The sequence below is a fragment of the Nematolebias whitei genome, chromosome 17, assembly GCF_014905685.2.
Source record: "Nematolebias whitei isolate Nwh7 chromosome 17, NemWhi1, whole genome shotgun sequence".
Lineage (NCBI taxonomy): Eukaryota > Metazoa > Chordata > Actinopteri > Cyprinodontiformes > Rivulidae > Nematolebias > Nematolebias whitei.
In genome coordinates this window covers 41,941,641-41,960,000 of record NC_056514.1, presented here as the reverse complement: position 1 = coordinate 41,960,000, position 18,360 = coordinate 41,941,641, and the positions used below count along the sequence as shown (strand labels likewise).

Genomic DNA, 18,360 nt, shown 5'->3' with positions numbered 1-18,360 from the left:
CATGTGTCTTTTTATTAATCATGTGTCTTTTTATTAATCATGTGTCTTTTTATTAATCACATGTCTTTTTATTAATCACGTGTCTTTTTATTAATCATGTGTCTTTTTATTAATCACATGCCTTTTTATTAATCATGTGTCTTTTGATTAATCACGTGTCTTTTTATTAATCACTTGTCTTTTTATTAATCACGTGTCTTTTTATTAATCACATGCCTTTTTATTAATCATGTGTCTTTTTATTAATCATGTGTCATTTTATTAACCATGTGTCTTTTTATTAATCACGTGTCTTTTTATTAATCATGTGTCTTTTTATTAATAACATGTCTTTTTATTAATCATGTGTCTTTTTATTAATCATGTGTCTTTTTATTAACATGTGTCTTTTTATTAATCATGTGTCTTTTTATTAATCACGTCTTTTTATTAATCATGTGTCTTTTTATTAATCATGTGTCTTTTTATTAACCATGTGTCTTTTTATTAATCACATGTCTTTTTATTAATCACGTGTCTTTTTATTAATCACGTGTCTTTTTATTAATCATGTGTCTTTTTATTAATCACATGTCTTTTTATTAATCACATATCTTTTTATTAATCATGTGTCTTTTTATTAATCATGTGTCTTTTTATTAACCATGTGTCTTTTTATTAATCATGTGTCTTTTTATTAATCATGTGCCTCCTTTCATGACTATATTTATTAATCATGTGTCTTTTTATTAATCACGTGTCTTTTTATTAATCATGTGTCTTTTTATTAATCATGTGTCTTTTTATTAATCATGTGTCTTTTTATTAACCATGTGTCTTTTTATTAATCATGTGTCTTTTTATTAACCATGTGTCTTTTTATTAATCATGTGTCTTTTTATTAATCACGTGTCTTTTTATTAATCATGTGTCTTTTTATTAATCATGTGTCTTTTTATTAATCTTGTGTCTTTTTATTTATCATGTGTCTTTTTATTAATCATGTGTCTTTTTATTAATCACATGTCTTTTTATTATTCATGTATCTTTTTATTAACCATGTGTCTTTTTATTAACCATGTGTCTTTTTATTAATCATGTGTCTTTTTATTAATCATGTGTCTTTTTATTAATCATGTGTCTTTTTATTAACCATGTGTCTTTTTTATTAATCATGTGTCTTTTTATTAATCATGTGCCTTCTTTCATGATTATATTTATTAATCATGTGTCTTTTTATTAATCATGTGTCTTTTTATTAACCATGTGTCTTTTTTATTAATCATGTGTCTTTTTATTAATCATGTGCCTTCTTTCATGATTATATTTATTAATCATGTGTCTTTTTATTAATCATGTGTCTTTTTATTAACCATGTGTCTTTTTTATTAATCATGTGTCTTTTTATTAATCATGTGCCTTCTTTCATGATTATATTTATTAACCATGTGTCTTTTTATTACTCATGTGCCTTCTTTCATGATTATATTTATTAACCATGTGTCTTTTTATTAATCATGTGCCTTCTTTCATGATTATATTTATTAATCATGTGCCTTCTGTAGGGATGGCGCCATCTTATGGGCCTTCTCTGTCTGTACTCCCTTTTGTGTCTCATCAGTTATTCAGTTAATTTCACCCTTGTCTCGTTCCAGCTGTTTGTAATTATGTCATGTCCTGTCTGTGTATACAGTCTGTCTGTGAGTCCTGTCCTTTGTTGGTTCATCGTTGGGTCTTGTCTGTCTTGTCTAGTCTGATCCAGTCCTGACCCTATTTTGCAAGTTTGCTGCCATGTCAGCCTTTTGATTTTTTATTATTATTAAAGTATTCTATTTTGTATGTCTGCCTCCTGAGTCCTGCCTGTTCAACTGGGTTCACTCCTGTCCTGACCTGCCCGAAACCCTGGCAGTACGAACCGACCAAATCTGAACCCAGCAGGCAGGCTCGCTCAAACTCTGCTCACCTGTTTTTGCCCGAGCTTGTCCAGATGGAGGGAGCTGCGATCCGGTGCAGTGCTTTTTGGACTAAACCTGTCCTGGGACTGGGATACCACAGCCAGGTGGTTGAAGTTCTGCCTTCATCTCGCCTACTGCAGGAGGAGAGGCGAAGATCTCAGCTCCATAAGAACCACACAGCACCCAGGTCCAGTTCCTCCTACTCACCAGTCTGCTCTGGGTCGATGTCGAGGGAGGACACCGAGTCAGAGGACGAACTCTGGTTTGCCCCTGTACACCACCCACATCGACACCAGAAGGGAAAGAGAAGATGCAACTGGAACCAGTCCGCTGCTCTTCCACCCACATCACCTGCCTGTCCAGCTCCTCACACTCGGCCTGGCGAGGCTGAGTCTTTTGGTTCCGCCTCCTCCTGGTCCCAGCCTCCAGCCTGCTCTCCTCAGCCAGAACGATCACAAACCACTGCATCGACCTCTCCGCTCTAACCCTGTCAGAAAAACAAAGAGTCACTAATCTGGGAGTGATAATGGACCCTTCCCTGAAACTTAACAATCATGTAAACATGATTGTTAAATCATGCTTCTTCCAGCTGAGGCGGCTGTCTAAACTGAAGCCCATATTGTCCAAAAAGAACCTGGAGGCAGTAATACATGCATTCATTACATCTAGGCTTGATTACTGCAATTCACTCCTGTTTGGTATCAGTCAGACCTCCATTGCACGACTACAACTGGTCCAGAATGCAGCAGCCCGAGTTTTAACCAGTACAGGCAAAAGAGAGCACATTACACCAGTTTTGGCCTCACTGCACTGGTTACCAGTTCACTTTCGAATCTAGTTCAAAATACTCATGTATGTCTACAAATCACTGAACAGTGCCCCCCATCTCTCTGATCTGCTACAACCGTATGTCCCACCACGTTCCCTGAGGTCAGCAGACCAGTTGCTCCTCACAGTTCCAGGAACTCGTCTTAAGCTCAGAGGTGACAGGGCCTTCTCTGTAGCAGGACCAAGACTTTGGAACGAGTTACCTCTGCTTGTCAGACAGGCCCCCTCCCTCTCAGTTTTCAAGTCCCGTTTAAAAACTCACTACTATTCAGTAACTTTCAACACCAGATGATCTGTGTTTGATCCTGTATGCTCCACACTGGTTTGTCGTCATTATCTGCATCGTTTTATATCTATATTCTGATTTACCTCATTTTGTATTTTGCTTTGTGTGTTACCTGTTGTTCTGTCTGTACAGCACTTTGGTTGGCCTTGTAGCTGTTTTAAGTGCTCTATAAATAAAATGGTATGGTATGGTAACCTGCGAAACTGAGGAGATTTTCACAGGGGGAGGGGCAGTCATCCCCCCATTCGTCTAAGGAGCAGACGAAGGGGGGCCAACCCAAGGAGCATATTGAGCAATCGCTTCCTGCTCCTATTGAGGAAGATCAGATCTGTGAGCTTCCTCCACTAGACCAGGTGCTTCATCCTCTCATCAGAGATTCCATAATGATTCTCAGAATCACTTCCAGAGACAGAATTAGAGTTAGAAGACACCTGGTGGACCAGCTGATCTTCATGTCCCAGCCTGACCTGCTCAGCACATCAGTTCTTCAGGTTATCTTTAAATTTGCCTGGAAATTAAAAACTGAACTTAACCCTATTTTGGTCCCTGTGCACACTGACTCAACTGAAGAGTCTGGGAGTCTCTCGCGGGGGGGGAAGTACCCAAGCCCCCACTTACCTGTGGGATTAAAGGGCTCAGAGCCTGCAGGTCATCCAGAACCTGCAGCAGCCAGTCCACAGCCTGCGAAGGGATCCACACCTCAGCCTGTGGGTCCAACGTCTGCTGAGGGGTGCTTACCTCAGCCCGAGAGTCCTGTGTTCCCTGTTGGTCCTGCTGAAGAAGATCCCGGCCAGCCTGTGACCTCTGTACCTGACCTTCTCCGGCCCGTTGGACAGCCTCCACGCCATCCATCTGAATGTTGGTCCTGTACTGGATGGCCTCCCGGCCGCCCACCTGACCTGCTCTGAGCCAGTGGACGGTCTCCCGGCCGTCTGGACGTTTTGTGTTCCCTGCTTAGTTTTGTCCCCAGGCCTTGTCCTGTCAGTTTTGTTTTGGTCCTCGTGTGTCTTTGTTCGGGCCCACCACCCTTGCAGTTCCTCCCTCCGCCCGCCTTAGTTTTCGGTGGGTGGTGGTGTGTGTGTGTGTGTGTGTGTGTGTGTGGGGGGGGGGTTCTTGGGGACGCCAGGGGGCGTCCTTGAGGGGGGATACTGTAGGGATGTGCCTTCTTTCATGATATTTATGAATCACGTGCCTTCTTTCATGACTGTATTTCTTGCAGATCAGCAGCACATGTTCTATGTTCTCATCTTCTCCACAGAACTCATATTTTCCAGTGTTCATGAATAATGTCCAGTTCAAGCCTGTGTCCTAATCTGAGTCGTTTCAGTTTCCTTCTGTTTCTTTCAGCTCTCCTCATTTCTCCTGCTTTCTGTTGAATTCTGTAGAACCATCAACCTTTTCTTTCTTCTTCCCATTGCTTTTGCCATTTTTCCCTCATTCTCTGCTTTATTAAAAGATTTGAAGCTCTCGACCTTTGACCTCTCTAAGTGGCTTTAAGAATCTGTTGGACTCCTGGCAGGGACCAATGCAGACATGTTCCTGTTTTTAGTTTTCTACATTTGTCTCGGAATCTAGCAGTTTTTTTTTTGGTTTTGTTACCTTTTTCCTTTTAGCCATCCTATTTGTTAAAAAAAAAAAAAAAAAAAAAAAAAAAAAAACTGTAGTATGCTTTTTTATAACTGTTTATTGTTGTTGCTGTTGTCCATTGTTGTCATCTTTCTTTGTTGAAATCAGGTCTCTCTTGTAAATGAGTCCTCGAGGCTCAGTGGGATTTACCTGTATAAATAAAGGTTGATTGATTGATTTATGATGCTTTTTATTTCTTATTATTTTACATCTATTTCCACTGATATATTTTTGGTGGACTTGGTTTCAACTTTATCCACCGTTTCATTTCCTCTTATCCATGTGTGCGCTGGTATCCATACAAATGTAACAGTTAACCCCATCATCTTAACTCTGAATAATGTTTGTTGTATTTCTGTCAATATGTCTGATCTGCTTTCTGAACAACTGTTGTTTAAACTAATTTAGTTTAGACTCTGAGGTCTACACTCATCTCCAGGCCAGAGGTCACTCTTTCAGGGATGAAGATGTTCACATCCTGGACAGAGAGGAACGATGGTTTGAGAGAGGAGTAAAGGAGGCCATCTTTGTGAAAAGAAACCGTCCATCATTAAACAGGGGTGGAGCCTCCAGGTTCAACTGTCCCCCTCTTACAATGCTGTGATTGCTAGTATCACTCAGCCCTCTGTGAACAGTAAACAGCCATCAGGTGCTAATGATCCATTGTTAGGCTGATGGTCCTTCTTGACCATGTGATCAGCTGGTTCTGGTTGTCAGCAGCAAACTGGTTGATCTACTCTGAGAAGGTGCTATTTAAGAGACTGAGCTGAAAACAGCTCCTCAGACTGAGGAAGTCCTCAGGATGAGAGATGAAACGTTTCTACATTTTTTTGTTGTTTTGTTTTTTGATCGTCCAGAGGACCAGACTGAACTTTTTTAGACAATGAAGACATGTTCCTGTTTTTAGTTTTTCTGCATCACCTTATAATCTAGCTGTTTTTCCACTACTTTTTCCATCTGACTGTCCTTTTGGTTGCCATTTTATTTTAAATTGTAATAATAATAATAATTTAAATTAAATTTGTATGCCTCTTTTATGACTGTGTATTGTCGTTGTTGTCACTGTTTGTTAAAAACATCAGGTGTCTCTTGTAGATGAGGCTCAGTGGGACCAACCTGTACAAATAAAGGTTGAACGAATGGAGAAATAAAATAAAATCACTATTTAATTTACAGTTTTGTCAAAAAATATTATATACTTTTTTCCAGCTCTGAGAAACGTGTTAAATAAAAAGTAAACTGAATAAAATATATGTTTCTTTAGTCGGCAGTTTAATTTGAAAGGTCACTGGTTTTATTTTGAAAGGTGATGCCAGAACTGTCACGTGACGGATCTGGAAGCGAAAACATCAGAACCCGCTTCAGAAGAAACTAAACCACTGTTGTTTTTTGTTTACTATATATCTGTTGTTGTCTCCCAGTTGTTGTTTTACTCATAAACATTATATTTTCTCTTTTATTGTCCATGGTTTTAATCGTAAACACGTACCGATAGGTGACTTCCGGTTTGCGTGATTGGCTCAGAAATGAACCAATCAAAGCAGCAGCTCGTGATGACGTCACAGCCCCGCCCATCGACTCATGTGATCTCAGCAGGGTTCAGAGGGCAGCAGCTGGACAGGTGAGTTCTGACGGTTCTTTACAGAACCTGGACGGAGAGAGCGGACCAGAACGTGTCCGGGACTCAGTAGCGACTCGGGATGAGAGGAGGGAGTGTTGAAAAGCATTTGGTGGAGTTTGGAGTTGATTCAGAAAGATAGTCCAGTGAAAGGAGCTGGACAAGTGGCGGGTTGACTGAGCAGTGAGTGCAGCTCCACTTCCTCCACTTCCTCCACTTCAGGAGGAAGTGGAGGAAGTGGAGGAGAGGAAATGGATTGGGTGTTGGCGAATTCAGCTAAGCTGAAAAGAAAACGAAGACAAGCTAGAGACAGAAGCTGGTCTCAAGAAAGTGATGAAGGAGTTAACAAAAAGTCTCCCAGGGATGTCAATCAACTACACATGGAAGCAGCACAGGAAGAGGAATTAAAAGTGATCATAGCAGGAAGGACGATGCTCACACCCTGTTAAATAACAAAGGGTAGTGAGGAAAAATTAGGAGTGGTAAAATTAGCCAAAATATTAAATAACAGAAAAATTCTCATTCATGTTATCTCCAAAAAACAACTAGAGAAAATTCTGAAAATAACATCTTTCATGGGAGAAGATGTTAAAACATATATCCCAGGATCTAACATCAACCTGAGAGGGGTGAGAGTGCCATTAGATCTAAGTGTGGAGGAAATTAAACGAGATTAAAGGAGGGAGTGTGACGAGTGTAACCAGGATTAAAACAAAAAAAGAGGGAGTCATTTCAGAAACTGTGTCAGTCATAGTGCAATTTGAAAACACTGTGCCAGAGTGCGTGCAGCTGGGTTATATTAACTTTAGAGTAAGGGAATATGTTCCCAACCCGATCAGATGCTACGTTTGTCAAAGAATGGGACACGTAGCTAAAGAGTGCAGGGGTAAAATCAGCTGTGCCAGATGTGGAGGTCCCCATGAATACGACAAGTGTGACAAAGACTCCAAAGTGAAGTGCTGCAATTGCACAGGAGAACATAGTGCAGCATAATGGGGTTGTGTAGTTCAAAAGGAAGCAAGAGAAGCACTAAGAATTAAGACTACTGAAAGAATAACACATGCAGAAGCTCTAAAAAAGGTGAGGAAAACAGCCAATAAATATGAGAAAAGAAGGAAGTGTGCAGAGATACTCAGAAGTAAATAACGTTAGACTACATAACCAACCAACTGTGATTCCCTTGGAGCATCCAAAAGCTTGCACACACAAACGCAAACTAGATGATAAATCCATGATAGTGGAAAAAGATAAGTTTTTGGTGTTTATTTGTCATATCATAAATGTAACTATGCAACTGAAAAAGACAAGTGATAAAATAAAGATGGTTGTTGCAGCAGCAGCAACATTTTTGGATATGAAGGAAATACAGGCTGATCAGATTCATTCACTAAGTACTGTTGACACTATAGGAAACAGTGTAGGTAAAGGCTAGGATGGTCTTTCACATTTTACAGTGGAACGCTAGAAGTCTTATAGCCAATGGCCAAGAACTCAAAAAATATATTCATGAATTAAAAGCAACTCCAGACATTATTTGTATTCAAGAAACTTGTTTAAAACCCCATCTAGAGTTTAAGATTCAAGGATATCAATCAATAGGAAAAGATAGGTCTACAAATAGTAATGGAGGAGGGTGTGCTACCTTTATCAAATCAGGGAGAGCATTCAAAGAAATTTACAATAACATCGAACATGAATGTGTGATCATAGAAGTTTTCAATCTAAAACGAATTGGCAATATTAGGTTAATCAATTACTATAATCCATGTAAAACTATAGATTTGGACATGTTGTTTAAAGAAATAAGTGGAAGTAATATAACAAAAGAAATATGGTGCGGTGACTTCAACGCTCATAACAGCTTATGGGGTAGTAAGAATACAGACGGTAATGGTTACACTATAGAAGAATGGTTAGATGAAGATGCATTGATTTGTCTAAATAATGGTCAAGGGACGAGATTAGATATAAACACAGGTACAGAGTCTGGTATAGACTTAACTCTTGTGTCAGATTCTATTGCAAAATCATGTGAATGGAGAAACATCTTTAGGAAGTGATCATTTCACTATTAGTAACATCATAAATGACAAATGCTCAACTCAAATTGAATTTACAGATTATAGATGGAGTTTTAATAAAGCGAACTGGGAAAAATGTAAGTTTATTTGTGAGAACACATGCCACCTAATAGATCTTACTGGAAATATAGAAGAATGCAATACTGAGGTTAATGAGCACATTATACAAGCTGCAAATTCTAGTGTTCTGAAAGTAGTGTTAAAAAATAGGACTAAAATAGTACTGTGGTGGAATGAAGGATGTAGTATAGCAATTAAAAATAGAAATGTAGCGTTAAAAACATTAAGACAGAATATGAATACAAAAAATTTAATAGATTTCAAAAAGAAAAGAGCTATAGCTCGCAGGACTATAAAGGATGCAAAAAGGATAACATGGAGAAACTATTGTTCAGAAATAGGGTATAAAATAAATATTAATAAGGTATGGTTAATGATTAAAAAGATGAACGGCAAAAGAAATGAAGTGAAAATCCCGGTTCTAATTAAGAACAATGAAATAAAGGTTTCCAATAAAGACAAAGCTGACTTGTTAGGAGAAGCTTTAGCTAATCTAGGTAATGTAGACCATCTAGATCGATCTCACAGGCTGCAGAAAGACTTCAAACTAAAATCATGGTCCAATGTAGATCAAAAGAAAATAGAAACCTGGTCAACAGTAGATGAACCTTTAACTTTGAAGGAACTTAAATCGGCGATAAAAGACACTAAAAATTCAGCACCAGGGGACGATAATATTTGTTATATAATGATTAAAAACTTACCAGAATCGTCATTAAAGGTTTTATTGAAATTCTTTAATAAAATCTGGGATGAAGGAGTGATCCCAGTGAGCTGGAAGCAAGCCATAATTTTACCGTTTAACAAGCCAGGAAAGGATCCAACGAACCCAGATAACTATAGACCGATTGCATTAACTTCCCATATATGTAAACTGATGGAAGAAATCTTAGTAAACAGAATGGTATACTTTATAGAAAAGAGAGATATTATTAACACATGCCAAAGTGGATTCAGTACTGGAAGATCTACTATTGATGCATTAGTCAGAGTTTGTACTGACATGGAAAAAGCACTAAAAATGAAAGAGGTAATGATAATAATATTCTTAGATATTGAAAAGGCATATGATTCGATGTGGAGGGAAGGATTACTCATCAAACTGGAACAGATGGGAATAGAAGGGAGATTGTACAATTGGATTGCAAATTTCTTGAAAGACAGGTCTATTAGGGTTAAAATAGGAGGAGAAATATCTAGAGAGTACAATATAGAAAACGGTACTCCTCAAGGGAGTGTTATAAGCCCCATTCTGTTTAACCTAATGATTAATGATATGTTTAATAATATAAATAGGGGTATTAAGTATGCATTATATGCCGATGATGGTGCAATCTGGATGAGAGGAAGGAATGCTACACATATAATCAAATGTATGAATAAAGCAATGGAACAAATAGAAAAATGGTCGTATGAATGGGGCTTTAAACTCTCAGTGGACAAATCTAAGTATATAGTGACTACTAATAAAAAGAATATTCATATTGATCACTTATTATTGTATGGAAAACCAATGAAACAGGTGACTGCATTTAAATATCTAGGTGTCTGGTTAGATAATAAGTATACATGGCAGGAACATTTGAAACAGACTGAAACAAAATGTAAGAAAGTAATTAATTTACTTACAGCAATAGCTGGAAATAATTGGGGTGCTGAAAAATCTTCTCTACTGAAGCTATATAGAGCACTAATGAGATCTACAATTGATTATGGAAGTATAGTCTATGGAGCTGCAACAACAACTAAACTGAACAGTTTGGATAGACTACAATCCAGAGCCCTATGGATATGCATAGGAGCAATTAAAACCACTCCCATTAAAGCTATTCTGATAGAATCAGGTGAAACTCCATTGGAAATAAGAAGAATTAAATTGCCATTATCTTATTGGACTAAACTCAAAAGAAAGGATGAAACAAACCCAGCAGCAATGACTATCCAGGACTGTTGGGAATACAACACATTTCACAGAAGAGGATTCGGATGGAAAATAAACAAACTTGCTGAAACATATGGACTACAAAATATAGACTTTGCTCGGAGTAATCCGATAAGTATTACTCCACCCTGGCTGTTTCCTGAAAGTAATGTAGACATAAAATTGCTTGAATGGAAACGAGAATGTAACGGTACAGACATAGGAAGAAAATCTAGTAAATATATTAAAGAAACGTACTATAATTATCTACATGTATTTACTGATGGATCTAGAAACACAAAAGGAAGAGTGGAATAGGGGTCTACGTTCCAGAATTTGAAATAAGTATAGTCAAGAGAATTTCAGATCAATTATCAGTAATTTCAGATCAATTATCAGTATATACAGCAGAGATGATGGCGGTTATTTTTAGTTTACAATGGATTGAAGAAGTCAGACCTGATAGAATAGCAACTTTCACAGACTCAGTAGCAGTTTTAGACAGTATTCAAGCATATGGTGACAGTAGGAAGGATCTCACGTTATAAATTCAACATTCTTTGTTTAGATTGTATAGAGGAGGTATAGATGTGCAATTTTGTTGGGTTCCTGCACATGTAGGGGTAGAAGGAAATGAACGGGCAGACACGCTTGCCAAATCAGCGCTTACCAGAGAATCAGTAACTCATATTTCATATGGGAAAGGAGAGGGTGAGTCATGATTAAAAAACAAGGGATGGAGGACTGGCAAAGGAGTTGGGATGAAGATAGTAAAGGAAGAAGATACTACAGAACACAGAAATCAGTTACAATGCAGAATATCAGAGACAATCAAAGGAGAAATGACATAATCTTTATGAGATTAAGGGTGGGTCATACTTTTCTCAGTGACAACATGTACATGATGGGGAAAAGGACAGATAATAAATGTAAAGAATGTGGGGAAATAGAAACTGTTGATCATGTATTAATGAAATGTTTTAAATATTCTGAGGAAAGGGAGAAGCTGAAAAGAAAAGTTGAAGAGGTAGGAAGCGTATGGAATTTGGAAGGATTATCAGGGAATGAAGGGGACAAAGACAAGATAAGGGATGTACGGAAAAAACTGATTATTTACTTAAAAAACATCAATATTACAGGCAGGATTTAGGGAAAGCTGCCTGGAATTGCACACTCGTGCTCAGTAGGTGGCGGTATGCACCTGAAAGTTGTTTGTAATCCGCCAATAAATTAAATGAAGAAGAAGAAGAACGTGGCCGGTTAGTTGGAACCGAACCGGAAACGTGTTTGTTGAAGAAAACGTAGGTGCTCTAAAACTAAAGCAGCTAAATAATTTTGCTGTTTTTCTCCAGGTTTGATCAGAATATTTTCTACCTGCAAGTACAAAATACTTTAGTTAACTTAGATCATGAGCTGCAGACAATAATCAGTTGTCAAACAGGAAGTGAGAAGGAAACATTAAAACAAATGAGGAACTTTAACTCCTAACATGAATGCAAATAGTTTTAAATTGGTTTTAAAATGTCCTGATGCATGCTCAATAATCCAGGTAGAAAGTTCCATCTGGTCCTCTGGACATTCAAAAAACAAAACAAACCAAAAAGAAAAAGGTCCTTCTTGAGCATGTGAGCAGCTGGTTCTGGTTGTCAGCAGCAAACTGGTTGATCCACTCTGAGAAGGTGCTATTTAAGAGACTGAGCTGAATACAGCACCTCAGACTGAGGAAGTCCTTCGGATGAGAGACGAAACGTTTCTATATTTTTTTGCTTTTTGTTTTTTTGAATGTCCAGAGGACCAGATGGAACTTTTTTGGATTTAAAAATGGTTTTGGCTGAATGTGAAGATGATGCATAAAAAACAGACAGGATGTTACAAACTGCTTGTAAACAGACCCCAAACTTAAAAATAAACAGCTGTCAGTCTGCCAGTCCAGTGGCACTGCCCCCGATGTCCACATGATGTTGCAAAGACGTGTCAACCAAGACAGTCCCACAACATCCAGAGCCTTAAGGAAATCAGGGTGAATCTCATCCACCCCTGGAGCCCTGCTGCCGTGGAGCTTTTTAACAACCTCAGCGACCTCAGTCACAGTTATGGACGGACCAACACCAAAGTCCCCGACTCAGCTTCCTCCATGGAAGACGTGCCGGTGGGACTGAGAAGGTCTGAGAAGTATTCCTTCCACCTCCCGACGACATCACTGGTTGAGGTCAGCAGCAGCCCACCTTCACTGAACACAGTGTTAGTAAAGAGTTGCTTCTCCTCCTCAGCTGCCTGATGGTTTGTCAGAATCTCTTCTGAGCTGACCGAGTCTTAGGTCTCACCGAACTCCTCCCACATCTGAGCTTTTGCCTCAGGAACAGCCAAGGCTGTGGACCGCTTGGTCCTCCGGTACTCCTCAGCTGCCTCCAGAGTCTCACCAGCCAACAAGCACCAATAGGACTCCTTCTTCAGCTTGACAGCCTCCCTGACCCGGGGTGTCCACCAAAGGGTTTGAGGATGTCACCATGAGAAGCACCGTAGCCACAGCTCAAGGCAGCTACCTCAACCATTGAGTCGAAGAACATGGTCCACTCAGACTCGGTGTTCCCTCCTCAGCTGGGATGCGGTTAAAGCTCTCCCTGAGGTGTGAGTTGAAGATCTCTCTGACGGGTTCTTTTGCCAGGCGTTCCCAGCAAACCCTCACTACACATTTGGGTCTACCAGGTCTGTCCAGCATCTTCCCCACCATCTGATCCAAGTCACTACCAGGTGGTGATCAGCTGACAGCTCAGCTCCTCTCCACCCGAGTGTCCAAAACAAACGGCTGCAAATCAGATGACACGACTATGAAGTCAATCATCTCCGACCAAGAGTGTCCTGGTGCCAAGTGCACTTATGGACACCCTGATGTTGGAACATGGTGCTCATGATGGACAAACTATGACTAGCACAGAAGTCCAACATCAGAACATGTTCTGGTTCAGATCAGAGAGGCCGTTCCTCCCAGTCACGCCCCTCCAGGTCACACTGTCGTTACCCATGTGGGCAATGAAGTCCCCCAGCAGAATAAGGGAGTCCCCAGCTGGTGCACCTTCCTGCACCCCCACCAAGGACTCCAAGAAGTCCGGATACTCTGAACTGCAGTTCGGTGCATAGGCACAAACAACAGTCAGAGCCTGTCCCCCCACCTGAAGGTGCAGGGAGGCCACCCTCTCATCTACCGGGGAGAACTCCAACGCACAGGCGCCAAGTCAGGGGGTCAAAAGTAGACCCACACCAGGTCAGCACCTCTCACTATGGACAACTTCAGACTGGAATAAAGTCCAGCTCCTCTCAAGGAGATCAGTTCCTGAGCCCATGCTGTGCGTCGAGGTGAGCCCAACTCTAATAATAACAACAATAATAATAATAATACATTTTATTTGTATAGCACTTTAATAAACACACAAACACTTTACATGAGTTAAAAATGATATAAAAGCAACAATGCATAACGCATAAAAACACAGTAAAACATTAAAGTAATTTTAAACAGGTGGTTTTGAGTTGTTTCTTAAAAGTGGGGACATCGAAGCAGGCACGAAGCTGTGGGGGCAGTGAGTTCCAGAGGGTGGGGGCAGCGATGGAGAAGGCTCCGTCTGTAGTCGCTACCTCTCAACCTCACACACAAGCTCAGGCTCCTCCCCCAGGCTGGCTCCAGGGTGGGGTCTCAATAACCCACGTCTGAGTTAGGGACACCGAGCTGCTTGTCTTCTGAAGACTCTGAAGGGTCTCGTGAATCACTCTGTCACTAGAACCATTCTTTCTTGGGAGACCCCACCGGGGGGGCCATCGCCCCCGACAGCGTAGCTTCTGGGTTCATTCAGGTGCACAGACTCCTCCACCACGATAAGCTCGTGATTCAAGGAGGCATCCCCAGTGGTCAGCGTATACACTGATTGTTTATCAACACGGTGGATATGCGTGCAGCCGTAGTGCAGAACGAGTCGGCACCGTTAAAGCAGCTGGCCTGTTGCTGTAGTTATCCAGGTGTATTTTACAGTTGCAACATTAGTTAGTGATGCTCGGTGTCCTTCAACAGTTTATCACCAAGTGATAAATCAGTTCTGCTGCTGAATGAACATCAGTTGATGGGAAACGTCTTAATGACCCGTACAACTTCCATCCAGGTGAGTGGATGAATGACGAGAACAAAACTTCAGCGGCCCGACATCTGTTGTTACCTGATCGACACACCAAGTGTGCACGCCAGAGTTCGGAAGATCATCACCTGCTCACAGTGTGAACGTGCAGAAGTAAAAAGCAAAGTGAAAGAATGGTCCTGTGTGTAAAAACAATTCACAATGACTCAAACATTTACAGGAACTGTTCCTGCAAACAGTCAAACTTTTTACTTTCTTCCTCTGATCTCTCTGTGCACATTATTTAAAATAAATGGTATTTTTGTTATTATTAATTACTAATATACAAAAGACAAATAAAATGCTTTTAATGTATCTTTAACTCTTGAAAACTTCAACCAGATATTTACAGTTTATTTTCTAGGGACCATACAGTCCCAAATGTTTGTTAACGCTGTGGACACAATTACAAAGTCCTCTAATAGATCTACCTGTACCGCGAGAGTGGAATCCTCTAATAGATCTACCTGTGAGAGTGGAATCCTCTAATAGATCTACCTGTACCGCGAGAGTGGAATCCTCTAATAGATCTACCTGTGAGAGTGGAATCCTCTAATATATCTACCTGTACCGCGAGAGTGGAATCCTCTAATAGATCTACCTGTGAGAGTAGAATCCTCTAATAGATCTACCTGTGAGAGTAGAATCCTCTAATAGATCTACCTGTGAGAGTGGAATCCTCTAATAGATCTACCTGTGAGAGTAGAATCCTCTAATAGATCTACCTGTGAGAGTGGAATCCTCTAATAGATCTACCTGTGAGAGTAGAATCCTCTAATGCCCCTTTTCAATTAGTACCGGTACTTAGCACCTGTTACTATTTTCAGTACCCTTGGCTCTGTGGTTCTAACCGGTACGAAGAGGTACTAAAAGGTGACGTCAGAACACTGTCGGTCACTGATTGGTCGGGGGCGGAGTCGGGGGAGGAGTCACTGGATCCTTCAGAAACTTCAAAACAATAATCCGCCATTTGCAATTTCTCGGACTGGAGCAGCGGCTGGATTTATTTTAAAGATTTTAAAAACAATACTGACAACATCTTGGTCTAATGTTGATGTGCTGGCATTTTTTGTGCTTGGTGGCCGACAACATAATTCAGAGCAAGCTGGATGGAGCTCTGCTGGTGTACCCCGATCCTCCCTCCGGAGCCTCCGAGCGCCAGGCCGGGCAGAGCGTCATCTCCCCGGCTCCAAGTTCACCTGGTCACCGCGGAAGATCCTTCGATGTGCCGACTCGGAGGCTCAGGTTCTGGATACCAGCCTTGTGTGCTCAGAGCTCCACTGGTCACTGTGAAGCTGGAGATGGGGACTCGCAGATGGACGTGGCCAGACCCCGGCCGCGCGTAATCATGAAGGCTGAATCCCGATCCCACCCGGCAGTCAGGCGGACGGTGGAAGCGATTTTTAAATAAAATAATATTTTGTTTTTATACAAAAAATGTTTTAAAAAATTGCTGAAGCGATTTAAAAATGATTTTTTTTTTTTTTACACGTAAAATGTTTTTTAAAATCGCTCCGTCTCTGTCCGCCTGTTTGCGCGGGTCGGACCTTCATGATTACGCACGGCTGGGGTCTTGGAACGGCCTCTGGAGTCACCAGCTGAGCTGGAGCTGGGAGGATGAGCCTGCCTGGCTCCGGAGGAGAGGATCGTCATAAAAAAATAATATATATATATATTTTAGCGTTGAAGATTTAAAAAAATAAATAAATAAACGGTGCCAGCTTCATCATGAAATCCTGTTTTCACTTTAATGACTGTTAACTCAGCTGAAAATCATAAAAAGACACAAAACTATTGGATCTCAGGAATATTTCCCTCAAACATGTTTAAAGAAGAGACGACCTTCAGTTCAACTTTATTTTAACTCACAAATGTACAAATCACAAAACAAGAACTTTAAAGCAAAGCTAAAAATAAAATGTAAATATGTGAACAAGGAAACCACACATTTAAAATGAACATTAACACAATGAGTGCAAATACATCAAATGATGATGAAAACCTATAAAAATTTAAATCTAATGTTTTTGTAGAATCTGGTTCATCAGAGTTTTAATTTATATAAATATATATATATTTATATCTATAAATATATATATATATAAATATATATGAATATATATAAATACATATGTGTATATATATACATATATATATACATAATTGTGTGTATATACATATGTGATATATATATATATATATCACATATGATATATATATATATATATATATATATATATATATATATATACACACACATATGTGTGTACATATATATTTGTGTGTGTGTATAAATATATATATATATATATAGTGTGTATATATATATATATTTATACACATGTACATACACACATACATGCATACATACATACACACAACTTCAAAATAACATAAATTCTCAACCTGTACTGAAAACAGTTTCTGCGTCTCAGCGCCACCAGCTGGTGAGAGGTGGTGACGTCAATTTGAACCCCGCCCACTGGAACCGGTACTGAACGCATAATGGAAACACAACCTGTACCGTACCGAGTAGAGTAGAGCCGTGCTGTACCGGTACTACAGGTACTAATGGAAAAGGGGCATAATAGATCTACCCGCGAGAGTGGAATCCTCTAATAGATCTACTTGCAAGAGTGGAATCCTCTTAATAGATCTACCCGCGAGAGTGGAATCCTCTAATAGATCTACCCGCAAGAGTGGAATCCTCTAATAGATCTACCCGCGAGAATGGAATCCTGTAATAGATCTACCTGCGAGAGTGGAATCCTCTAATAAATCTACCTGCGAGAGTGGAATCCTCTAATAGATCTACCTGCGAGAGTGGAATCCTCTTAATAGATCTACCCGCGAGAGGGGAATCCTCTAATAGATCTACCCGCGAGAGGGGAATCCTCTAATAGATCTACCCGTGAGAGTGGAATCCTGTAATAGATCTACCCGCGAGAGTGGAATCCTGTAATAGATCTACCCGCGAGAGGGGAATCCTCTAATAGATCTACCCGCGAGAGGGGAATCCTCTTAATAGATCTACCCGCAAGAGGGGAATCCTCTAATAGATCTACCCGCGAGAGGGAATCCTCTAATAGATCTACCCGCGAGAGGGGAATCCTCTAATAGATCTACCCACGAGAGGGGAATCCTCTTAATAGATCTACCCGCGAGAGGGGAATCCTCTAGTAGATCTACCCGCGAGAGGGGAATCCTCTAATAGATCTACCCGTGAGAGTGGAATCCTCTAATAGATCTACCCGCGAGAGTGGAATCCTGTAATAGATCTACCCGCAAGAGGGGAATCCTCTAATAGATCTACCCGCGAGAGGGGAATCCTCTTAATAGATCTACCCGTGAGAGGGGAATCCTCTAATAGATCTACCCGCGAGAGGGGAATCCTCTAATAGATCTACCCGCGAGAGGGGAATCCTCTAATAGATCTACCCGCGAGAGGGGAATCCTGTAATAGATCTACCCGCGAGAGGGGAATCCTCTAATAGATCTACCCGTGAGAGTGGAATCCTGTAATAGATCTACCTGTGAGAGTGGAATCCTGTAATAGATCTACCTGTGAGAGTGGAATCCTCTAATAGATCTACCCGTGAGAGTGGAATCCTCTAATAGATCTACCCGCGAGAGTGGAATCCTCTAATAGATCTACCTGTGAGAGTGGAAGAACATTAAGGATTGTGAAAGTTTTCCATCTGTGTATTGTAACATTGGACAAACACCTGGATGTTCCCACTTGTTCAGCAGACAGCTGCTTTGTTCCTTTGGTAACTCGAGGGATTGTCAGAGCAGTACCAGGAAACACGAGCTCATCTCAAAACCACCATGTTTTTCATTCAT

At 40.3% G+C, this 18,360-nt stretch overlaps 1 protein-coding gene across 1 annotated transcript in view; it reads left to right on the top strand.

Annotated features, from left to right (window-relative positions):
• Window positions 1-6,275: 6,275 nt before the first annotated feature.
• The window catches only part of lipf (lipase, gastric), a 21,853-nt gene continuing 9,768 nt past the window's right edge, over window positions 6,276-18,360 (top strand). The window contains exon 1 of the mRNA XM_037691309.1: window positions 6,276-6,295. The gene's annotated coding sequence lies outside the window, so the exon portion shown is untranslated. The remainder of the gene's footprint in view (window positions 6,296-18,360) is intronic.